General features: G+C 44.6%; 1 long non-coding RNA gene across 4 annotated transcripts; it reads left to right on the top strand.

The window, feature by feature from the left end:
• Positions 9,107–24,281, top strand: LOC109716674. 4 transcript variants are annotated; one of them, XR_002218009.1, is made up of 6 exons: positions 9,107–9,147; positions 9,238–9,345; positions 9,424–9,705; positions 9,787–9,888; positions 9,977–10,036; positions 23,964–24,281. It is a non-coding gene; the product is annotated as an uncharacterized LOC109716674 (long non-coding RNA). The 4 variants fall into 4 exon arrangements; XR_002218011.1 differs by having other exon boundaries at positions 9,135–9,345; positions 9,424–9,516; positions 9,602–9,705; XR_002218010.1 differs by having other exon boundaries at positions 9,135–9,340.

Genomic DNA, 26,179 nt, shown 5'->3' with positions numbered 1-26,179 from the left:
GTTGAATCAATGGGCGTGTAGTGGATGGATAGTATACTGAGAGTGCGAGTGTGACCCAACCCGGGGAATCTGCTACGGTTTCGGGATTTTAGTTGCTCACTGGTTGGAGTGCGATGCGAATTGCCCCAGTGAGAATTTCGCCGCAGGATGATTGGGTCTACACTTCGCGAGCGAGAGGTACGTCGAGTATTGAGCGGGATTAGGCCTGTTAGGCCTACGTAGATAGGGTGGCCTTTGGCTCACCTGTGGGAAAGTTGAGGAAAGTGATTTGGCGTAAATAGCCGTATCGGGCGTTTGATTTGATGTTTCCGCAATGAAGACGTGTTCATGTGAGGCTCTTTGCGAAAGCAATAAGACGTGGCGTGCATATGGTATCAGAAGACGAAGTGGCTGCGTGGTAGGACCTTGACATTCGTGAGAGCCACGTGGAGTTTGAGGATTGGACTTGGGAAGCGCGGTGGGCCAGTCTACGATAGAGTTAAGGTGCTGTGCGAAATTAGAGCTCTCACGGACGGAGCGATGCATCGCGGATATTGCTTCTAAGCACATGTCGGTGATCAAATTGGAGGTATTCCAGAAGGGAAAGTAAATGCCAAAGAAGAGTTCTTGATGCCAATGACAAGTGGGCGTTGGAGCGTGTGTAGTCGTTCGAATTGTCGACATTGCGCTTCCCACAGAATGGTGCGATACGTAATTCACTTTGATGGGATGCACCTTACAAAGTTGTATGAGTTGGGTTTGTTGCCCCTCTCTTTTTTTTTCTTCGGGTAGTTCTCTTGTGATAGTTCAAGGAAGGTGTAAAGCCATTCTGAAGTGGGAAAAGTGCATTGGTGCCTCAAGTTCTCGAGGAAGCCTGAATGAGTTGTGGCCTTGATATTTGCGGCGATAATTCTTTTAAAGGGGTGGAGAAGTAATATACGCCGAACTTTCTAAATTCCGAAGTTCGATGTAAGTAAGCTTAGATAAGCATTGGAAATCGTCCGGCAAGCTTCGCTGCGAGCACTCGGGGTGCTTCGGTGCGCATAGGGCGCTGACGAAAACGCGAAGCGAAGGCTATGTGCAAACCGTGATTAAATCGGCATTGCCGTGGGTAAAAGATGATGAAATGTTCGAAAATATGTTTGGAAGTCTCGGTTCGATTTGAAATGAATCGCGAGCGTCAACGAGCAAAAACGACGCGAAAAGGCGAGCTAAAACAGTGAAAAAGCTCTGAAAATTTGGCTAAGTCCATGAAGGCTCGATTTCTGACTTCCGGTGGACCGGTCTCTCCAGCAAGGACCGGTTCTCAGGGACCGGCTCTCATCGCAAGGACGGTTCCCCGAAGCCCGAAAATGGCCCAGTTTGCACGCTGGTTGGGAGGGAAGCCATTGATGGAGGGGTTAAAGCTGCAAAATGGACTTATGAGAGTGTATATAGAGGGACCCTTTCTCTCTTTCTCTCATCATTCTTCACTCTCCCACACCAAAACTTCCTCTCTCTCTCTAGAAAGAAAAGAAGAGAGAGAAGAGTAAAAAGAGAAGAAAAAGAGAAGATAAGGAGAAGAGGCCACAAGAAGAATGAGAGCTTCATCTTCATCTCCTTCGTGAGCCATGGAGCAAGCTTAGAGAGTAAGCCTTCATGCTCTCTAATGTAGATCTTTAGGGTTAGGTTCTATACTCTAAGATGCATTTATTTATGGGAATCCTATCATGGCTAAATGAATGGTTTATGCTTGATTCATGGATTGAAATGGTGGATTTCTGCCAATAGTCTGCTATTATAGGGCTCTAAAGAGCGGTTTTGTAAATAGTTGGCGTTTGAATCTCAATGACCCGTCATATGAACTAATTCGGGCCAAACGGACGCCATTGGTGCGCTCGGTTCCGACAATCGACGAGTGTACGCGAAGTTATGACCAACAATCATATTTTGGTACAGATACCGCAGCTACGCGAGATAAGCCTCCAAAATCATGAGAATGGATCGGGAGCATCTGTTCTGGAATAAACTCCCGAACAGACGGATCGCACAATTGGTGCCTTCGGGGTGGTCCGCCAAGAGTTCGGGCCAAACCGGGTTACGGGTGCCGCGGAGCCGATTGCAAGTGTCGATCAAGCAATCGGAAAGCGTTTTGAAGTGTGGTTGTGCTCACCGAAGCGATTAGGTCGCTTTCATCAAAGTGTAGTATGTTTACTATTGATGCATGATAAAAATGTATCTATTTGAGAATGCATGATAAAGTATGCGACTTAAGAATGCATGATAAAGTATGCATTTAAGTAATGTATGATAAAGATAGATGTCAAATAATGCATGGGTGATGTTAATTTACATGAGCATATTTATAGAATGTTAAACAGATGTCACAATGAAAGATGAGATTATTTCTAACGAGAATGCATGTGGTAAATGTTAATGATTGCATAAATTTAAATGATAACTACCAATGGATGACAAATATCCAATAATGAACATAGATCGAGGTGCATTTGGAAATGGTAAGTGGACACTAGAGTTAGTGTGGGATAGGCTGTTAAACGAGCCGAGACTCGAGCGAGCTGGAGCCAGCTCGAGCTCGGCTCGTTGTCTTCTAGTCGGCTCGTGTTCGGCTCGAGCTCGTGACGAGCTCGAAAAACTCTGGCTCGTCATCGGCTCGAAACTAATCGAGCCGGCTCCGTGTTCGGCTCGTTAGCTCGTACCTGGTGGCCGAAGCAGATGCGACACCTTCTTGCGCGCGGGGATGAGCATCTGGAGGAAGCGGACGAGGTCGCGGATCCAAGGATCGTCGTCCGTGGGCGTCGTTGCAGCTCCCCGTCACCACGAACCCATTGTAACCCTCAAAACGCTCGAAACCCCCTTCCTCTGTTGAGGGAAGCTCAACCTCGCGCCGCCTATACGCGACCCACACCTCCTCCTCCTCCTCGCTCACCATTGTCATCGCCGCCATTGTTGTGGGTTCGCGCAGAGAGCTTCGCGAAGATGCCCGAAGTGCCTCGTGCGCCTTCCGCACCGTGCTCGGGCTCCTCCTCCGCGCACACCAGCACCGCGTACCTCTGCCGCGCCGCCGCATCCGCCGCTGCAGCATCCCCCATCGGCCTCCGCCTCCGCCCAGCCCATTGGCTAGTGGCTACTCGTCTTGGAGCACCCCTCGAGAGAGAGAGAAGAGAGAGGTGATTTGGCCCTTGAGGAATAAAAGAGGAACTTATTTTCATGGGCAATGGGCCAGGGCCATGAGTAAATAAGCAACTCTAAATTAAATGGGCCTATGGCCTCGTTTATAAATATGCTCAATTTTTATAAAATTGGGCTAAAAAATAAAATTAATAATCTGTATTTTATACTTTATAATTACAAATATAATTATATATATAATATATAAAATTATTTATATAAAAATAAATATAATTGAGCTGTTATCGAGCCGAACACGAGGCGAGCTGACCCTAGCTCGTGTTCGCTCGTTTTAAACGAGCTGAAAAATCCAGCTCTGTTCGGCTGCTTTACTAAACCGAGCGAGCCGATCTCGAGCTCATTTTCAGGCGAACACGAGCTGGCTCGCCGAACAGCGAGGCTGATTGCCACCCCTAGTGTGGGACAACAAAGAATAAATTAGATTGGTAAAGAATAATGATAATGGCTAAAGATAATGTAAAAACAAGTGTGATAGATAAAGAATTTGCATGATGTGAGTACACGTGCTTATTAGAATGATAAGAATCTAAATAATCTATGTGTATGCATGAGAGGTAATGTGAGAAGCTAATTGATAATGGCTTGAGACAAGGCAAAGCAATGTGATTAAAGAATAATGATAATGGCTAGAGCGATGTAAAGTAATGTGGCATAAAGAACAAAGCAAAGTGTAAAGAACAATGATAATGGCTAGATTAGCAACAATGTTGACATGAAGACACTTAGAGTTATGTGGCAACAAAAAACAAGTGTGGTATCAGAATGACAATTACTAGAGTTAATTGACGCAGTGGGTATGTAAAGACAATGATTCTAGAGTTACAACTTGAATGGGGCATGCTAAAGAACACTTAAAGTTAATGTGTAAAGCCATGATTCGACTACAAATCCTTTGAGTTAAAGGATATGATCATACTTGCCTATGAGTTCTGTGTCCAGGACGGGTCGCTCGCGCCCCCTCGGGCATGCGCCCGGAGTTTTGCATCACGGTTGAGTAAACCGGGACGGTCCTAGCTGGTGAGTTCCTGCGATGATGGACTTAATGTGAAGCAAGTTAATGTGGCGAAACCCCCAGGTTAGCCGTGAGATTAAAGAACAAAGAACAAAAAGGAATCATGGATTGGAAAGTGGATCTTGTATTCATTATGGATTGACTCAAGACCGAGTTCGAGTGGCATAGTTGGCTAGGGTAAAGGTAACCTGTGAAAGAAGACAATTGAGAAAGAATGACAATTGAGAAACGTTGTTATGTATAAAGAATGGCAATGTGTATAATGCGCCTAATGGTGCCGAGTGCCTGTAGCAAAGAATAAAGAATAAAGAATAAAGATAAAGAATAAAGAATGGCTAATGATAAAAGAATTGCATATTCTAAAGAAAGGCTAATGGTAAAAATGACTAAGAGTTTGCATAATTTGCATATTTGTGAGGCATGAACATGTATTGCATTGATGTTATATGTATATATTTGTTGGACTACAATGTTGCAGTACCTCCTTTGGACCTGGTGGGTTGAGCTCTTCCCTGTGGTGGCTGTACCCACTGACGACATGGAAATAGTCTCCCACCGCTGTTGTTGTTTTTGGGGGTACAGGTTCACACGCGAGCCGCGCGCGCGCGCGAGGAGAAGGCGTAGCTCCTAGTTAGCGCCCCACCACAGAGACCAGATAGCAGCACTCTGAGTCGGCTTCTTAGGGGTATAAGAAAAGAAAAGAAAAGATCCGATGTTGTAATATTATGTTTAGAAATCGATTGTATATATTGGAAGTTGAGGATCAAATGTAATGAAAAATGCCGTATATAAATGATGAGATGAATGATTGTAATAACATAGGATGTGTTATGTTGTTGATACCTTCCTTTGCAATCCGTTGTTGAAAAAATGTTCCTTGTTTGGAACCTCTTGTACTTGTATTGATTGCGACGCCTTTAACGTACAGGGACTCGGTCCGCGTTAGGGAAAACCCTGTCGTTCGGCGGTCTGTTGGCGTGGCCGAATCCGACCAAGAGGCGGCTCGGGCGTGACAGTCTTAGCTTTACGAGATCGTCAGGACGTAAAAGAGAGAGAATGTGAGATAGTTCTCTCTATATATATATATATATATATATATATATATATATATATATATATATATATATATAATAGGACTAAAACTCTTAACCTGACTCATTTTGGGTGGTGGTTAGGCTCAAGAGGTTTATAGAGTTAAGTATGTTAGGACTACAGTAGTCCTAGGATGGGTGACCCCTTGGGAAGTGAGTCGTCACAGTTGGTACAAAGGCAAATTAATTACCAGCCGAAAATATGAGATAAGTCTCAGTTGAGCCTTGGTTTATAGTGGAAAAAGCGAGACTGTCATGCTGATGATTGTTGTAGGTAGAGCGTGGCTCTGCCACAAAGTCAATTAAGACTAGCGAGACGAGTCTAACATCACCTAGTACTTGTGAGTCTTAGCCTGACGAGAACGTCAGGGCACAAAGGGGGGAGAATGTGAGACCCGAGGTAGTCCAATATATAAGATAGAATTAATTGGGCTGAAACTCTTAATCCGGTAATATCATTTTGGGTGGTGGTTAGGCCCAAAAGTTTAAGAGAGTTAAGCGTGTTATGACTGGAGTAGTCTTAGAATGGATGGCTTCCTAGAAAGTGGGGCATCACAGTTGGTATTATAACCAATTATCAGCCGAAAGTGTGAGATGAGTCTCGACTGAGCCAGAATTATACAGTAGATAAAGCGTAGCTCTCTGGTTGATGACTATTGTTGGTGGACCGTGACTCCCCACAAAGTTGGCTAAGACTAGTGAATGAGATGAGTCTCACATTGCCTAGTACTTGTAAGTGTGTCTGAGCCTAACAAGAACATCAGGGTTTAAAGAAAGGGAGAATGTGACAGTTCAGGATTTGGAAAAGTCCTACATATGAGGTATAGTAGTGCTAAGCCTCTTAATTCGGTTATAATATATGTAAGGCAGTGGTTAGGACCAAGAAGTTAAGAGAATTAAGTATGCTAGGACTAGAATAGAATGGGTGACCCTCTGGGAAGTGGGGCATCACACTACCATAGAGAGTTGGGAAATATAATTACATTATGGTTTTTTGTTTGTTTTTTAAACAAGAAAGTGATAAAATTAGTGAAAAAAAAAAGACTTTTAATGTGAGTGTGGTAGGATTACAATCCATTTCGGGTTGTGAATTAACCTAGCACTGATTGAGAATATATGTGTGTTATTTTTATGTGTGTTATTTTTGTAAGTGAGCAAAAATTTAGGCCTCATTTTGTATTGTTGTTATTTTTTCTATATAATTTAAATAGAATTCTTACATAAAATAGTTTAGCAGTGAATGATGAGTCGCTCGTACCCCTTGCTTAATTTCAAGATATTTTTTTAGTAATAAAACAAAAAAGTTTTGGGAGCAATTTATTTTACCTTTTCTATATTTATAAATAAATAATCAAATACTTCGGTAAGTTACATTGCAAGCTAACCAATTATAATAAGAAAAGAAAGTGACCTCTGCCTATATATGAATTATATAAAATTAGTGTTAAAAAAAAAAGAAAGGAAATAGTGTTAATTAAGTTTGGTATTTCAATTTCGGCCAATTTGCATAAAAATCCACTAGTTTTGAGATTTTGCAAAACTAGGCAGCCTTTTTGGATTTTGGAGATTCGGTCCGAACTTTTCGCTATCTGATGAAAATATCCCCCTCCCCTCCCTCTTCGTCCGCCTCACCTACATCCCTTTAGATATGTCTACTGTATTGTATGGTGCCTAAGCGGGGATTAAATGCGATTCGCACCAGGTTACGCAACCTCCTAGTCGTCGGAATTTGAAACAAATCGCTCCCTCTATTCGCCAGCCATATTTGTTTTTCAGTTTTTTCAAAATAAATATTTTGAAGCTACATTAGAAAGAAAACGCAGGCAGCAATAGGAATAATGATGCAACACAAAGGAAAACGGTGCAACAACACTTCAAATAGTGCAGTACACAGCACTATGCCACTCCCCCGTCAGTCAATCATCTTCCACCCTCCTGACTGTCCCCTCTCCGATATCTCAAGCTGCTTATCTTATTTCTAAACCCCTCATCCTCCTCTATGCTGCTATCCTACTTAATTTTCTTTCTTGCCATATGTTTGGCCAGGAAGAGGATGAAATATAGGAGTCCGTACCTCCTCCGATAGCTTGATGGACGGAAGGCAAAGTCAAAGACAAAGACTTGATCGTCGAAGTGTACAACATGTTTATTATTTTAAATTCTCAATAATTATATTTGTAAACTCATACAGTTATTATTGTACCATTCTTACTTTAATAACACTATGTTCTGCTTAGTAATGTATATGCATAGTGCAAATATAACAGAAATAGTGCAAAATTTTTTTAAGTAGTGTAAATCGGTACCGCATCTTCAATGCAGGATGCGTCGCCGAGAGAGAGCACAACACCAAGAGCAACAAGCGAATCCCATATGCGATCATGCAAAGTAGTTAATGATAAAATCAAAGAAGATGATCATTGGCCGGGAGATTTGTTCACCGTCGACGATGCACCAGAAGGGGCAGAAGTATGTTATCGTGTAATTTTCGTGTAAACAGTGTATCCTTCTTACTAGTAGATCAATTAATCAGACTATTTTGCATCAAATAATTGAACAACATCATGTCCACATATATGAGGACGTTGAACCAATATCTTGATTACCTACAGCGGATAATTAATGTACCTCAAGCCGTCAAGCCTAAACTGTCGGCCGCCAATTCGAAATCGAAGGCTGCTGAGCCTGTGGCACTCACATCTCCTGAACCAAAGGCAGTTGTGCCAAAACTGAAGGCAAGTGAGTCGGAATTGAAGCTCGCCAAGCTTGTGGCACCCGTCCAGCCAGCCGCACAGGAACAGAAGGCGGCCGAGACTGTGGCACCCACTGCGCCTGAACCAAATTAGCGCCAAAACCAAAGCCTACCAAGACTATGGCACCCGCCGGGCCGGAATCAAAGACGGCAGAGACGGAACTAAAGCCACCAAGCCTGTGGCATCGGTCGCGCCAGAACTGAAGGCAGCTGCCCAAGAACCGGTATGTTATTGTTGCAACGATACTTATAAAAAATTCAATATTCAATCAAGTCGTGTTAAATTTATCGTAAAATTGTTTTCTTTCCTAAATGTTGTAATGTTTGATAAATCTTGGTTTAGGCCCAAATAGTCATTGATATATCCCTTTCGGAAGAAGCCTGCAAAACGAAAAAACTTTCAGTCGCAAAGAAGGATAGGAAAAAATATTTTTGGTATTATGGAAAGGGGGTGTTGCCGAGAAAAGACCAAAATTTAATAGTGAATTTCCTTCATAGCGACACCAAATTGATAAGAGTCCCATCGAAGAACATCGAAATTGCTCGAAATGACTTCATCGACCTGACCAGCCATATGGCATTCATGAGCTTCGATATTATTGACTCCTACCAGCATCTCCTGGAGAAAGCCACAGGTCACCGGTGCATATACTCTCCAACCTTCCTACACCAAAGCATGGATTCAGATTTTGACCGTCGAAAGTTTACGGCAAATGTGATAGAGGGGGCGATAAAAGGAGCGAAGTTTTGGTAATTCGTCCCACTTTTCGACTATGATCATTGGCACTTGCTAATGGCCAATCTGCAAGAAAGGAAATTGTAGTACTCTAAACTTGGCAAATTGCGAAGTTGAGTGTGGGGTTGGTAATTGGAGTGAACCCACAACTCTTGAAGGGTTGTAGGAAGGTTTTTGGCAGGTTAGTGGAGTGAGGAAACAGCCAGAAGGTCGAAAGTGCATTGCAATTGCAGATTTCTGTATTCTGCATTGAGTACCGGTACCCAATACAAACTGCTACGTGGCAGCAAGGCTCTTTTGGTCTTTTGGCATTCAATCCTTATCCGTATCACCCCAGCACGACTCCAGTACCTGGTTAAGAGGTGTGGGAGCCCAGAACACCAGGGTTGAGCTCTTTCCTTTCTCTCTCTAGGGTTTTTGAGATTTGAGAAGTGAAAAGTGTGGATTTGAGTCCAATTTCTCTTCTCTTTTGTAGCTAGTGGCTTTGGAGGGCTTGGGGGCTGTTATATGCAGTTGGAGAGACAAAGTTGGAAGTGTTCTTGCAGCCCAAACTCAGTAAACAACTGAGTTGCATCTTGGTAAGGTGATTGATCTCATCTCTCTCTCTAGTTTAATACTAGTAGTATGTTTGAGCTAGTTTTGGTCCCTTTGCTGCCAGCAGGTTTGGGGAAAGGTTTCAGCGGTTTTAGGGGAGGTAATTGCCGTGATTCTTCAATCTTTAAACCAGGGGGAAGCTGGAGAAAGCTTGAAGAAGGTAATTAGTTAATTAATTGCTTTATGTTGAAGCTATACTAGGTTGTTAGTGATGAATTGATGCAGTTTCGGGAATATGTTTTCAGCAGCTATGATGGTCACTTTAAGCTGAATATAGTGGCCATTGAGAGCTGGTTTTGGGTGCTCTAACCTAACTGGAAGTGGAGGTTTAGCTCTGGTTTGAACATAGGTGAGAATTTCGCCGAAATTGGACGTTCTAGTAGTAACTTTTATGCAATTTTTATACTTACTCGCAGCAGATTCGCTGCAGGGAGTTCGACTGCTTTAAGTTGAGGTTAGCAATCTTTGAGAGGTTAGAATTGGTGTATTCTAACCTGATTTCAGTGGAGTTCAAGATTGGATTTCATATTAGGTATAATTCGACCTAATTGAGATGTTTATTTGAGTAATGATGTGGAGTATTGGATTAAGTTCTTTGCTGACTTTATTATGCTTTCTAGGGTGCTTGGCGATCAGCAAACTTTCGCTAACGTGATTGCTAAGACTCATCGACTGATTGGGTGAGTTTGACCTCACTGAAATGGGTGAATTCCCTCTATGTTCTTATCTTTAGGCATAGAACTAAAAGGATGTATATGTGTCACTAATGGCATCATATATGAGTTGTTGAATGTACTAGCGGTATTTATATTCTATAGCTAATTATACTCTATTAAGTAGGGTGAGCTTTCAATGTTAATGTTCTTGCATGATAACATCTATACTTGTGTAAACAAGTCGCGAGTAAATATACTATGCTTAAGTTAGCAAGAAGCACATCTTGTTTTTATTCTATTCATTGTCATGTATGAATAGCACATATGAAATCTGCATTAGAATGTGATTATTATATTTGGGTAAACAAGCTAAACTTGTCATTCTATTGATGAACTTAACATGTACTGTATGTATTAGTTATGCTGTAATTGATAACTAGCATTTGTCATTATACTTTGATTCCGACCCATCAGTTGGTAGAAGACATTCTATGTTAAGACATGACGATTGAGGACCTTGTACTATGAATCATGCTTGCTTGCCATTGTGCTCATTCGCACATGCTTGTGAGGGTCGCTCCCCATAAGCCGGCACTCCGGAGTTGGCTTACGCGACAGATTGCTCGCCCGTGCGGGATTGGATGCCGAAGTGGATTGCCGTGGGGAATGTTTACTACCACGGGGCCATTAGGCGCGGCGCAAGCTGAACTACCTTGGGTAGATCCTTAAGAATTGAACAAAATACTAAATTGTATTACTGGTAAACACTACTTGATAGTGTGCACTCATGAAATTGCACGGCAAGCTTACTTTTGTAGTATAGCCTTTACTTGCATGTTATAAATATCGTAATGGAAATCTAGTAACTTTAGTATTTACTTGTTGTTATTAGCATTATTGTTTCTATCATGCAATAGATATTCATGTTTTCTTTCTATACATCATGAACCTAGTGGTGTAATTCGCTGAAGTCGGTGGCTTATCCACTGGGAACTATTGTTTAATAGTTTTCACGCTCTCTTTGTTGATTATTTGTAGCGCACTGGACCTTTGCAAATTGCGAGATTCGAGTGTTCGATTTGTATTCCGAACTTTTCCACACTTGGTGGAGGGCCGTCGATGGTATACCGGCCTAAAAGTTCGATCTCGAGAGTTTTGGCAGAGTCCTAAGAGTTTTTACTCTCGGGGACCGGTCCCTGATAGGAGAGACCGGTCCCCCAGTGAACAGTGCTGCGCAGCCGGCGAGGCAACCGGTCCCTGGCAGTCGAGACCGGTCCCCGAGCGCGTCTGCGCGGGGAGAGACCGGTCCCGCGCAGGGAGAGACCGGTTCCCGAACGTTGGATTTTCGGGGGCAGGCTGAGAGACCGGTCCCAGGTCGGGGAGACCGGTCCCTCTGGGCGAAAACTGCCCAGACCGGGCTGATGTAAATTTGAGTTTTTGAGGGACCTAAGTGGATTTTGTTGCTTTTAATGGCCTATTTGGCCATTTCACCCTCTTCTCTCCTCATTTCTTCCCTTCCCACCTATTCTAGAGAGAGAAGAAGAGAGGGAGAAGAAGAAGAAGAAGAAGAAGAGGAGAAGGAGCTTGCTTGGAGGCTTTGGAGCATCATCTTCTTCCCCATTTTCTCACCTTGGTGGCTTCGAGCTTGCGGTTGGAGCTTTGTGGAGGATCAAACTTCAACCCTACTTGGTTTTGAGCTTGGATTGAAGCTCCTCTTGAGGTTGGTAGCATGTAATCCCTACTTGATACATGTTTTTCTAGGTTTTACTAGATGAAACCCTAGATTGGGATTCTAGGGTTAGATTTGGGGCTTTTTGATTTGAGGGCTTTGAAACCTTTTTGATGGGTTTGGAACCTTTATATAGGTTAGATTGGAAGACCCCTACCTTCCATTTGAAGATTAAGAGAGGGTTTTTCACTTGAGGTGAGTTTTTCCCAACCCTAGCTTGAGTTGGTTAATGATTGAACTTAGCGTCATTCGTTTCAACTAGATGACACTTGTTTTCATACCTTTAGGGTACTAGGAGTGTGGTGGACGCCTTCGTCGTGGCAAACGAAAGCTTTCATTGACGACGGCGGGTTTGGCTTCGTGGGAATGGGGCGAAATGGCCCCTATGTTCTTTCTACTTGTTGTAAAATATTTTTAAATTCATTTCTATGCTAAATGGAATTTATATGAATTTTAGAGCACTTAAAATGCATGCCTTGTGTATTATGAAAATTTCACTATATAGTAGAGCTATATGAGTAGAATGCATGCATATGGGAAAAGTGTTTATTTGCAAGTGGAAAATACATCACTTATGAGGATTATGATTTGGAATATGTACTTTGGAACATAGTTGCCATGCTCTGGCATAGAGAACAAGAGTGTCATCAAGGGGCACTTGAAACTAGTAAACTATGAAACTGCAACATAGAGACATATTGATAGGCCACTACTTATCCGCTACATTCCATGTTAGAGACATGATGACATAGGGATAGGCCGTTGAGATACTTGACACATTCCATGTTATTAGACATGAGGACTTGGTACTTGCGACAGATCGTTTGCCTACTTGCCATTGTGCTCATTCGCACATGCTTGTGAGGGTCGCTCCCTACAAGCCGGCACTCCGGAGATAGCCATCGCGATTCATATTCGCCGCGCGGGATTGGGCGCCGAAGTGGATTGCCGTGAGACAGGCTCATTCCTAGAGTGGGGATGATGACTACCACGGGGCCATTAGGCTCGGCACCGGCCAGACAGCCTACGGGTGGGTCTCAGGGCCATAGACAGCCTTCGGGTGGGTCTCTTCAGAGTTGACTTTGAGTATTCACTATGACATGTGGACAGATGATGACTTAGTGTACTACTTGGACATTGACTAGAATAGTGAACAACGGAACTTTACTATTTCGCATTGTGAACAGTATGATAGTTGGAGACTTTTACTTCATGCATAGCTGCTTCATACTTATGCTAATTATGCTAAGTAGAGATATCATGTTGTAGTAAGTTACATTTTTACTTACCTTTCGCTTTTTCTACTTTTATAGTCACTGACATCTTTTGTAGCTTTGGGCCTCGTGGTGCATTCACTGAAGTCAGTAATTGCCCACTGGGAACTATTTTTAATAGTTTTCACGTTCCTGTTTTATGGTTTACTTTTCAGAGTCTTCGGCACCGGCGGAGGCACGGGATCGCGGCAAGGAGATCGCTTAGTTAGCTAGCGAGGAGCGGTACTTTGCCTAGGTGGTTTACTCTTTCGTTTTGTAGTTGAGAGAGTGAGAGGTTTTTGTATCAATGTATAGAGACCACCTATGTATCTACCTATAGCACTTGTATCTCGGATTTTCTTGTATCACTTTATGTTTTATTTAGTGGATTTACAGTTTTATCCTCATCCCTTGTTGTAGCATTTAGACATTTATTATAGCATTTAGACATTTATTATGCTCTGATACTCCTAGATGTCTTTTATTATTGCTTTTTTTTATTATTGTTTTTAGACGCCTTATATGTTTTAGACGTATGACGGGTCTGGACACGCGCCGGGCGGGCTTCCGCTGGGTCTCGGGGCGTGACAGATTAATTTGGTATCAGAGCCTAGGGTTGAGTCTTAGGGGACCTAGCAGACCTTAGGCCGGTTGGACTATAGGAAATAGGCTCGTGAGAGACAAGGTCTATTTGACTTGTGAGCGAAAGTATCTGAATTGGGTATCTTGGATAACTCTAGAAAGTTGAGTTAAATTGGAGTGTTTGACTTCTAATTTTGCGGAGCGTTACGTTGGCGGCGGACAACGTAACATCGGGAGTTAGTAGTGTAGAACACTTCTNAGGTCTATTTGACTTGTAAGCGAAAGTATCTGAATTGGGTATCTTGGATAACTCTAGAAAGTGGAGTTAAATCGAAGCGTTTGACTTCTAACTTCGCGGAGCGTTACGTTGGAGGCCGACAACGTAACATCGGGAGTTAGTAGTGAGAACACTTCTTTACTTTCGCATGATTGGGGTTTGTCTTTTGAGCGGGGATGCGATAGCGTGAGTATTTCTAACTTGCGCTTTTATGATGTTGTAGTGACGATGCCGATTACTCGCTCCCAATCTGCCGGGGCAGACAATGCGGCAAACTTCGAGGAGGTCGAGACCTCCGCTACCTCCGGATCCAGCGAGGTTTGTGAGTTGAGGGGCCAGCTGGCGGCCCTCACCGACTTGGTTACTCAGCAGGCAGAGGCGGCCCGACAGCAGATTAAGGCGGCGCGCCGGCAGGAGGTGCGGATGAAGCGTCCGGAGGACTTGCTCCTACAGCAGGCAGCAGCTTCTAGGGAGACTCAGGCCCCTACACCGCCAGCACCAGTTGTGGACGTTGCACCGAGAGCGCCGTCCCCCGCGCCCAGCTCTTCGCGTGCGGCGCCTGCGGCCGCACCCCAGGAGGAGGTTTTGGTAGCACCGCCTGTGCAGAGGCCCCCGATTGGAGCTGCATTCCCTACTTTGGTTGAGGGGGCGGAGTGAGACAGACTGATGGAGCGCCTCAATGAGTTCAGGAGGTGCAGTCCCCGAGTCTTCGATGGCGAGAAGGTCGACCACTGGATCGTGGAGAAGTGGTTGATGCATGTAACATACCACATCCCTCGTAAGTCGTGCCGAGTTCCGTCAAAACGAGCGGAACGCGGAATTGAACGAGTTACAGTGGACCCTAAGTGCATTGGAGTTCATAAATGGAGCAAAAAGGGACCCGGAGAGCAAATCTGGAAATCTGGCTAAGTCCCAGATTTTGAGCTCTCGGGGACCGGTCCCTGAAGGAGAGACCGGTCCCCGTACGCATAGCCTGCCAGGAAATCCTGAGGCATCCGGTCCCTGGTGGTGAGACCGGTCCTCGGGAGACCGGTCCCTGACGGGCAGACCGGTCCCTCGCTGCGCAACAGCCGAAAAACTCGAAAATTTGGCTAAGTCCTGGAAAACCCCCGTTCGGGAACCGGTCCCTGGTCGGGGAGACCGGTCCCCGAAGGCGAAAAATGCCCAGTCTGGGCAGATCAAGTGGAAACAAGTGGAGGGGCTTAAGTGCAATTGTTACAACACTATATATGACTCACCCCCTCTCTTCCACAGCCATTTCCACCCTCTCACCCATTTTCCTCTCTTTCTCTCTCTAGAACCCATGCTCTAGGACTTGGAGAAGAAGAAGAAGAAGAGAAGAGGAGGAGGATTTGGAGGCTTTGGAGGTTCTAGGAGCTCTCCAACAAGGAGAATTTTGGTGAGGCTTGGACTAGAGGTAAGTTTTGTAAGGTTTTCCTCTAGGGTTTGGATTTTGGTTAAGAGATTTGGAGCTTTGTGCTCCTTAGAGGTTTTAGAAGCTCTTTTGAGCCATGAACACCATGGAACCTATGAGAGCTCAAGGTGCTCTCATGGTGAATCCTTGGAGATGATGTTTGGAGCCCTAGGGTTGGTACCAAAGGTCTAGAAACCTTACTAGGATGCTTCTTAGATGATCTTAAGCTATTCTTTGCTTAGGGTTGGGATCGATTCATGGGGAAACCCTAAATGGCAACATTAGGGCTTGAATTTGGGGTTTTTGCCCTAGGATTTTTCGGGGACAAATTGACCCTGTAGAAACCCAATTGGGGGTGCCCAAAACACGTTGGACAACTTCGTTTAATATTTCGAAAATGTTAGAGTATAGTTCATGTACAAAAAGGCCTAATATGGCACTATTTGATTATAGGGCGCGGAATCGGCTTTCGCATAGTGCGGGGGCCTTAATATTCTACGCCCACACGACTCATAGAGGTGGGGGGTGCACGCCGAAATCGTTGGGTTCCCCTCTATGTCTATTTTTCCCTATTCTTGAGCATATACATTTATCCATTCATGCATAGTAGGGTAACTACATATGGAACTTGGTGTGGCTTCATTTGTATGCTTCTAACGTAAATGAACATAGAGAATGATACAACCAAACTGGACATGTGTGATTGGACCCTCAAGTTGTGTGAATGTAAGAATAGACTTGGACAATTAGTAAACAAGGGTGTCATTGACATAGAAACAAGAATTGCATTGAGAGATGACCGTTGAATATAGTTTGACCCGTAATGTCATGGTCGAAGATAAAGCATGGAGAGTGGCAAGAATAAATAGGTAGAGACCTATTGTGATATTGGCATTGTGACTAATGGCTATGAGTCCTCAAGTTGAGGATTAGATCGATACTCACCTATCGTCGTGGCTTGAGGGAGGTCGCTCCCCCTCGAGCGGTGCGCTCCGGAGTTGGTCACCACTGGGCGTGGTAAAGTCCCACCAGTTGACGGTCCCTAGGGAGGTTCGAGTCCCCCGTTATTAAGGGATTTTGGGTTGTGAGTCATTGGGGTTAACGGTGTTAACCGGCAAGATTGGGTAAGAGCCAAAGTTTGATCATGATTGGAGCATGCATTCATTTCCATATTTGTATTGCAATTGTTTATCTACTGACTCTTCCTTGCAGGCATAGTATTAGTTGCATTAGTAATGGTTACTTTTCTTCCTTTGAAATACTTATGCCTAGATAGACCTAGTGGGTAAGTCGGCGAGGTCGGATGCCGAGCCCACTGGGAACTTCGTTGTAGTTCTCACACCACTAACCCTACAGGTCCTAGCATGAGCGGGGCGGCGGAGGACCGAGGCAAGGGTATGGCGCCGTAGGTAGCGGCCACCGGGGACTTTATGCATTTTGTAGTCATTCCCTTTTGTTATACATGTATCAACTTTATTTTGTTGATTTAGGTATGTAAAGTGAAAACAATCATGTAATTGGTGGATGACTAAATGTAAAAAGATATGATGGTTGAATGGAATGTAATATTATTACTTACTTGAATTTGGTTCAAAAGAAATCAAATATCACGTGTGTTGTATATTTAGCTTAGAGCTTTCGCTTCCGTTGTTGCTTGCCCTCGAGTAAGCCTTGTATTATTTATGCAATTCTCTTGTTAATTGCTTAATTATATGTGTTGTTGGAGCCTTGGGCGGACAGGGGAGGCTCTGTCCGTTCGGCGTCTGTTGACGTGACCCAAACCCGACCAAATTGGCGGGGATTGGGGCGTGACAATGCATATGGAGAAGCTCTTCCGCGACACCTTCGTGGAGGAGAGGGATAGAGTTTGGCTCGCCACTCACCATTTGGACGGCAAGGCCTACCGCTGGTGGTTGGATCTCCAGGAGAACCCCCGCACAGATTTGGCAGCTATCACTTGGACGAGGTTCAAGGAGCTTCTTTTGGCGCACTACTTCCCGACCAGCGTCAAGAGGAAGATGGAGCAGGATTTGCACAGCTTGCGCCAGGGTGACAGGACTGTAGCCGAGTACGAGAGGGAGTTTTCTCGGCTTCTGCATTGCGTGCCCTTCGTCGTGCGGGATGACGAGGACAAGGCCCGCATCTTCGAGCGAGGGTTGCGACCGTCGATCTTCCAGTTTGTGCAATCCTCTAACCTCCAAACCTATCGGGAGGTGGTGGATCACGCGCTCATCGTGGAGAGCGGCGCGACAGAGGTCCAGGAGCAGCGTGAGGCTAGGGACAAAGGGAAGGCCAAGAGGCCTGCGGCTGAGGGTGCGAGTCAGACGCACTCTAGAAGGCCGCCAAAGCATCCGAGGAGCCAGGACCGTGGACGCGGCTCAGCAGCACAGCGAGGAGGATCCGATCGGCGCCGGCCTTCCCCGTGTGTGATCTGCGGTGGTCCCCATTACCCACCGCAGTGACCACAGCAGGCGGGCAGGTGCTTCCAGTGTGGCCAGGAGGGCCACGTCCGTACCGAGTGCCCGAGAGGTTCTTCACCGGCACCGTCGACTGCATCGGCACCGGCTCTACCAGCCTCCAGCCAGGGGACTCCATCGACGCAATATTAGCCTGGGCGGCCACCCGTCCAGCGCTAGAGCGAGGGATTTCGACAGGCCCCGAGTGGGCGCTTGTACGCTGCTTAGACCGAGGAGGCGGCAGCAGCCGAGGATGTGGTTGCAGGTATCATTTTACTTGATGGCATTAGAGTTCGTGCTTTATTTGATACCGGTGCATCGCATTCATTCATAGATCGGCTGTTTGCCGAGTTGTATGGTATCCCTTTGGTTTCCTTGTTGCATACGAGACATGTTGTTGTACCCGACCACGTTTTGGATATTAGAGAGTATAGCCCCAGTTGCCCTGTTCGGGTAGGAAATTGGATTATGCCTGTAGATTTACTAGCTTTGCGCAAGCTGGGGGATTTTGACGTGGTCTTAGGCATGGATTAGTTGACCAAGTATTATGCCACGGTTGATTGTAAGAATCGCACGGTTACTTTTAGAGAACCGGGACAGACCGAGGTGGTATTTTGTGGATGCCGGAGTTCGCTGTTTGCGATGACGATCAGCTCGTCTCGAGCTAGGCAGCTGATCAGCAGAGGTTGCGTAGCCTATTTGGCTAGTGTGGTGTTAGGGGGCGAGGATGATACCCCTAGGATCGAGGATATCCCGGTGGTGCGGGAGTTTCGGGATGTGTTTCCAGCCGAGCTTCCGGGTATGCCTCCTGATAGGGAGATTGAGTTTGTGGTAGATCTCGCCCCGGGACTACCCTAATCTCAAAGGCACCTATAGGATGGCACCGGCAGAACTGAGGGAACTGAGGGCACAGCTGCAGGATTTGTTGGACAAGGGCTTTATTCGCCCGAGTGTTTCACCTTGGGGAGCACCAGTTTTGTTCGTCAAGAAGAAAGACAGATCATTTCGCCTTTGTGTGGATTATCGTGAACTCAACAAAGTCACGATCAAGAACAAGTATCCGTTGCCAAGGATCGACGACTTGTTTGATCAGCTTCAGGGATCGTGTGTGTATTCCAAGATAGACTTACTGTCGGGATACCACCAATTGAAGATCAAACCCGAGGATGTATCGAAGACGGCTTTTAGAACACGGTATGGACATTACAAGTTCACAGTTATGCCATTCGGGCTTACTAATGCTCCGGCAGCTTTTATGGATCTAATGAACCGTGTTTTCAAGTCTTATCTAGACAAGTTCGTCGTGGTGTTCATCGACGATATTTTGGTCTACTCTCGAAGTGATGCAGATCACGAGGAGCATTTGAAGATTGTACTCCAAGTACTTCGGGAAAAGGAGCTTTATGCCAAGTTGAAGAAATGTGAATTTTGGCTTCGAGAGGTAACTTTCCTTGGACACTTGATTTCGGGATCGGGTATAGCTGTGGATCCCAAGAAGATTGAAGCAATCAAGGATTGGCCGAGACCGACGAGCGTCACGGAGATACGGAGCTTCCTTGGATTGACCGGTTACTACCGGAGATTTGTAGAGGGGTTTGCTAAACTGTCTACTCCCCTCACGAGGCTCACGCACAAAGGAGTCAAGTTCATTTGGAATGACGCGTGCGAGCGAAGCTTCCAAGAGTTGAAGCAGAGATTGACGACCGCCCCGATCTTGACCCTACCAGTAGCTGGAGCAGGGTATGTGGTTTATAGTGATGCTTCACTTAATGGATTGGGCTGTGTATTGATGCAGGATGGCAAGGTGATCGCGTATGCTTCTCGCCAACTAAAGGAATATGAGAAGAACTACCCGACGCATGATTTGGAGTTGGCGGCCGTAGTGTTCGCATTGAAGCTATGGCGCCACTATCTTTATGGCGAACGGTGTGAAGTATACACGGATCACAAGAGCTTAAAGTACCTGTTTACTCAGAAGGAGTTGAACCTGAGACAGCGCAGATGGTTGGAGCTGCTCAAGGATTATGATCTGACGATTCTTTACCACCCGGGCAAGGCTAACGTGGTGGCAGATGCGCTAAGTAGGAAATCGATGGAAAACTTAGCGATGCATGTTGTGACTCAACCGCAGTTGATCGAGCAGATGAAGCGGTTGGAGTTGGAGGTGGTGACTCCTGACACACCCTTGAGATTGATGACTTTGGTAGTGCAACCTACTCTTTTGGATAGAATTAAAGAAAAGCAAGCTTCCGATGTGGAGTTGCAAAAGATTCGAGGTAAAATGGTTGATGGTTGCACCGGCGACTTCCTTTTGGACGATCAGGGATTGATGCGTTTCCGTGGGCGGATTTGTATACCCGCGGATTCGGGGATTAAAGAAGATATTCTTCAAGAAGCGCACCGAGCGCCGTATGCTATACATCCGGGTGGCACCAAGATGTACAAGGATCTAAAGTTGCTCTATTGGTGGCCCGGGATGAAAAAGGACGTTGGCGAGTTTGTAGCTCGTTGTCTAACTTGCCAACAAGTAAAGGCTGAGCACCGAGTTCCCGCGGGAAAACTTCAGAGTTTGCCTATTCCCGTGTGGAAATGGGAGAAGATCACCATGGACTTTGTGACAGGATTGCCACGCTCACAGGCGGGGCATGACGCTATTTGGGTGATCGTGGATAGGTTGACGAAGTCGGCGCACTTCATACCTATTCATACGACTTGGACCGGAGAGAAGCTCGCACAAGTGTACCTTGATGAGATTGTGCGACTTCATGGAGTGCCTACATCGATTGTATCTGATCGCGACACGCGCTTCGTGTCTCACTTTTGGAGGAGTCTACAGGACGCCTTAGGCACCCGATTGGATTTCAGTACAGCATTCCACCCGCAGAGTGATGGACAGTCGGAGCGCACTATTCAGACCTTAGAGGATATGCTCCGAGCATGCGTGATAGACTTCCAGGGAGGATGGTCGCAGCATCTACCTATGGCGGAGTTTGCTTATAACAACAGTTATCAAGCAAGCATCAAGATGACTCCCTTCGAAGCACTTTATGGACGGAAGTGTAGATCGCCACTTCATTGGAGCGAAGTTGGCGAGAGTTTGGCTTTAAGCCCCGATGTGCTCCAGGAAGCTGAGGACAAGGTTCGAATTACTCGGGAGCGACTTTTGGCGGCGCAGAGTAGACAGAGGAGCTACGCCGATCGACGACGGCGAGACTTGGAGTTCCAAGTTGGAGACCATATTTTCTTGAAGGTCTCGCCGACTAGAGGAATCAAGAGATTCGGGATTCGGGGAAAGTTGAGTCCCCGTTTCATTGGACCGTATGAGATTTTGGAGCGTGTAGGCCCGGTAGCATATAGACTTGCTTTACCACCGAACCTATCGGGCGTGCACAACGTCTTTCATGTATCGGTCCTTCGGAAGTACATTCATGATCCAGCTCATGTCTTGGGAACTATACCAGTGGAGCTGCGCGAGGATCTGAGCTTCGAGGAGCAACCTGTGAAGATTTTGGCTCGCGAGGTGAAAAAAGCTGCGGAATCGGGATATTCCGTATGTGAAAGTTCTTTGGAACAACCACGCGGAGCGCGAGGCCACGTGGGAGCTAGAGAGTGCGCTGCAGGAGCGCCATCCCCATCTTTTTCAGAAGGAGCCTTGAGGTATGCTTTTGCTTTCGAGTTTCGCGGACGAAACTCCTTTTTAGGAGGGCTAAATGTAGCGCACTGGACCTTTGCAAATTCCGAGGTTCGAGTGTTCGATTTGTATTCCGAACTTTTCCACACTTGGTGGAGGGCCGTCGATGGTATACCGGCCTAAAAGTTCGATCTCGAGAGTTTTGGCAGAGTCCTGAGAGTTTTTACTCTCGGGGACCGGTCCCTGATAGGAGAGACCGGTCCCCCAGTGAACAGTGCTGCGCAGCCGGCGAGGCAACCGGTCCCTGGCAGTCGAGACCGGTCCCCGAGCGCGTCTGCGCGGGGAGAGACCGGTCCCGCGCAGGGAGAGACCGGTTCCCGAACGTTGGATTTTCGGAGGCAGGCTGAGAGACCGGTCCTAGGTCGGGGAGACCGGTCCCTCTGGGCGAAAACTGCCCAGACCGGGCTGATGTAAATTTGAGTTTTTGAGGGACCTAAGCAGATTTTGTTGCTTTTAATGGCCTATTTGGCCATTTCACCCTCTTCTCTCTTCATTTCTTCCCTTCCCACCTATTCTAGAGAGAGAAGAAGAGAGGGAGAAGAAGAAGAAGAAGAAGAAGAGGAGAAGGAGCTTGCTTGGAGGCTTTGGAGCATCATCTTCTTCCCTATTTTCTCACCTTGGTGAATTCGAGCTTGCGGTTGGAGCTTTGTGGAGGATCAAACTTCAACCCTACTTGGTTTTGAGCTTGGATTGAAGCTCCTCTTGAGGTTGGTAGCATGTAATCCCTACTTGATACATGTTTTTCTAGGTTTTACTAGATGAAACCCTAAATTGGGATTCTAGGGTTAGATTTGGGGCTTTTTGATTTGAGGGCTTTGAAACCTTTTTGATGGGTTTGGAACCTTTATATAGGTTAGATTGGAAGACCCCTACCTTCCATTTGAAGATTAAGAGAGGGTTTTTCACTTGAGGTGAGTTTTTCCCAACCTTAGCTTGAGTTGGTTAATGATTGAACTTAGCGTCATTCGTTTCAACTAGATGACACTTGTTTTCATACCTTTAGGGTACTAGGAGTGTGGTGCACGCCTTCGTCGTGGCAAACGAAAGCTTTCGTTGACGACGGTGGGATTGGCTTCGTGGAAAAGGGGCGAAATGGACCCTATGCTCTTTCTATTTGTTGTAAAATATTTTTAAATTCATTTCTATACTGAATGAAATTTATATGAATTTTAGAGCACTTAAAATGCATGCCTTGTGTATTATGAAAATTTCACTATATAGTAGAGCTATATGAGTAGAATGCATGCATATGGAAAAAGTGTTTATTTGCAAGTGGAAAATACATCACTTATGAGGATTATGATTTGGAATATGTATTTTGGAACATAGTTGCCATGTTCTGGCATAGAGAACAAGAGTGTCATCAAGGGGCACTTGAAACTAGTAAACTATGAAACTGCAACATAGAGACATATTGATAGGCCACTACTTACCCGCTATATTCCATGTTAGAGACATGATGACATAGGGATAGGCCGTTGAGATACTTGACACATTCCATGTTATTAGACATGAGGACTTGGTACTTGCGACAGATCGTTTGCCTACTTGCCATTATGCTCATTCGCACATGCTTGTGAGGGTCGCTCCCTACAAGCCGGCACTCCGGAGATAGCCATCGCGATTCATATTCGCCGCGCGGGATTGGGCGCCGAAGTGGATTGCCGTGAGACAGGCTCATTCCTAGAGTGGGGATGATGACTACCACGGGGCCATTAGGCTCGGCACCGGCCAGACAGCCTACGAGTGGGTCTCAGGGCCATAGACAGCCTTCGGGTGGGTCTCTTCAGAGTTGACTTAAAGTATTCATTATGACATGTGGACAGATGATGACTTAGTGTACTACTTGGACATTGACTAGAATAGTAAACAACGGAACTTTACTATTTCGCATTGTGAACATTATAATAGTTGGAGACTTTTACTTCATGCATAGTTGCTTCATACTTATGCTAATTATGCTAAGTAGATATATCATATTGTAGTAAGTTACATTTTTACTTACCTTTCGCTTTTTCTACTTTTATAGTCACTGACATCTTTTGTAGCTTTGGGCCTCGTGGTGCATTCACTAAAGTCAGTAATTGCCCACTGGGAACTATTTTTAATAGTTCTCACGCCCCTGTTTTATGGTTTACTTTTCAGAGCCTTCGGCATCGGCGGAGGCACGGGATCGCGGCAAGGGGATCGCTTAGCTAGCTAGCGAGGAGCGGTACTTTGCCTAGGTGGTTTACTCTTTCTTTTTGTAGTTGAGAGAGTGAGAGGTTTTTGTATCCATGTATAGAGACCACCTATGTATCTACCTATAGCACTTGTATCTGGGATTTCCTTGTATCACTTTATGTTTTATTTAGTGGATTTATAGTTTTATCCTTATCCCTTGTTGTAGCATTTAGACATTTATTATGCTCTGATACTCCTAGATGTCTTTTATTATTGCTTTTTTTATTGTTGTTTTTAGACGCCTTATATGTTTTAGACATATGGCCGGTCTGGACACGCACCGGGCGGGCTTCCGGTGGGTCCCGGGGCGTGACATTATTTTACAGAGCCATCCACTACGGGAGAAGCTAGGGATAGCGGCAAGGGAGTCATGTCTAGCTAGGCGTAGTTTGGAGTCCTGCTAGGTGATCACGTCGCTACTTTGAGATTTGTCGACGAGGGTGACGTTGTACCTGTATAGAGAGACTACCACTTGTATATAGAGTGATTTAGTGATTTTGAGTTGTACCTATGTGGCTAGAGCATTGTACTTTACAGTTTTATGCTCCTACTTTTTGTTGTATGTAGTGGAGTTTTGTACTACTTATTCTCTAGTTGCTAGTACTTTCTGTACGTTCTATGCTTTGATATTATGTTAGGTTCTTCTGTTGATTGTTTCTTTTCTGACATGATTTTAGTAGACGCCTTGTATACTACAGGTATATAGCGGGTTTGTGCATATATCAAGTATGCTTCTGCTGATACCCAGGCGTGACAGAAATACCTTCACTATTCCTAAATACAGAACAATAAATAAAACAAAGGATTCCAAAAAGTAGTAAGTAATTCCTTAATCGTTCATCATATTACCAGGAATATACAAAACTCTACTCTAATTAGTGTAACTTCCCGTTTTGTAGTGTAAGTTCGTTGGAAATTTTTTATTGTCCAACTTTTTGGACTTGTTCAGCGGCGACGCAAAGCGTCCATTAGACTGGGAGATGATCAACGCTAAAGAAATCCCAATTCAAGATTAATCGATGACTGTGCCATTTTTCTTTCGGCATACGAGAAACACCTATAGAAGGGATGAAATATTAACTTATCCCAAAAGGTCGAAATAACGAAGAAATGCAGAGAAGTTGCGGCAACTTTGCCACGTGAATATTACAGGAGTTGATTCGAATCATTGTTCTTGATGTTTTTGTGTTATACCTTTGTTATTTATGTGGTACAGCCATTTAAACTTTCATTGAAAGTGTAAATAATATTAGTTATATAATAAATATGGGACTGGTGAATAGCAGGAGCAATTGGGTTCGAATTCCGAAGACTAGGAGGTTATGTAACCCGGCATGAACCATATTTAATGCCCGCCCAGGCGCCGTACAATACACTAGACGTAACTGAGGGGACACAGGTGAGGGGGACGAGGACGGGGAGTATTTTCATCAGATGGCGAAAAATCCAGACCGAATATGTAAAATGCAAAAAGACAGCCTAGTTTTGCAAAATCTAAAAACTAATAGATTTTTAAATGCAAATTGGCCTTCAATTTCTGTAACAACATTTTATATCATTTTTATTTTATGTCACACTTTTGTTGTTGTAATTGAGCTGTACATATAATAACTCGAGTGATAATCAAACAAAGGCTAGCTAGTTAGATTTATTTCTAGTAGTAGTTACTTTGTTACGATTTCCTAACAAAAGTATGAATAGAAACTTCTTCTAATAATCTTCAGAGTTTTTAAAATGTAAATATTTTGAATAAATTGTGTAAATCTTGACGATTCACCGAGAGTAAAGTACAAATTAATAATGCTTGAAAACAGCAATGAACATTTTGTTTACAAATTCGTGTAATATACTATCAAAGGTTTCAAATATAAATTCCTTACATTAATTTTTGAATTTGGTTAACTTCTCTAATTAGTGAAACTACATGTAACAGAGGAGTACATCAACTTTTGGGCATGCCTTTGACATTTGTGCATCTATAAGCAAGGTTGATGCGATAGTTTGTAGCGTTTAGTGCCTTCACGAGATCAGGTTTTCTGTTAATTCTCCCTTTCGGAGAAAAAAAGATGCCATCTTTTTCTTATACTTTGCTTCTGTTGTAGAGAGAAATCTCTGCGAATCTTACTTACCAAAAAGAAAGCAATATTAATTTCTAACATAATCTCCACCACCCTAGAACTTTTGTAGCTGTCATCGAAAATTCTCCTCCTCCCACTTTAAGTCGTTATCCAAATTCTAAACAAGGTCCACCTTGTCTCCTCATTTTGTTTATTATCATTCAATGGTGCTTTCAAATCCCTTTTAATTAACTAGCTACAATTCTGAAGAAAATCAAATTAAACTATATATATATATATATATATATATATATGCCGAAAAAAGAGTCTGAAATAGATGATAACTTTGGCACCCGTTTTAGGCTTCGTTTAGTATTGCGGGGAGAATGCGTTACGTGCGGTGAGAAAGTACGTTGAAAAAATACCTTGTTTGTTTCCGTACGTAATATTGCATTCCGCATATCACGATAAGTCGGTTACGATAT

This window comes from Ananas comosus, linkage group 10, assembly GCF_001540865.1.
Source record: "Ananas comosus cultivar F153 linkage group 10, ASM154086v1, whole genome shotgun sequence".
Lineage (NCBI taxonomy): Eukaryota > Viridiplantae > Streptophyta > Magnoliopsida > Poales > Bromeliaceae > Ananas > Ananas comosus.
The sequence above is the reverse complement of the archived record's forward strand: the minus strand, read 5'-3'. Positions and strand labels throughout refer to the sequence as shown.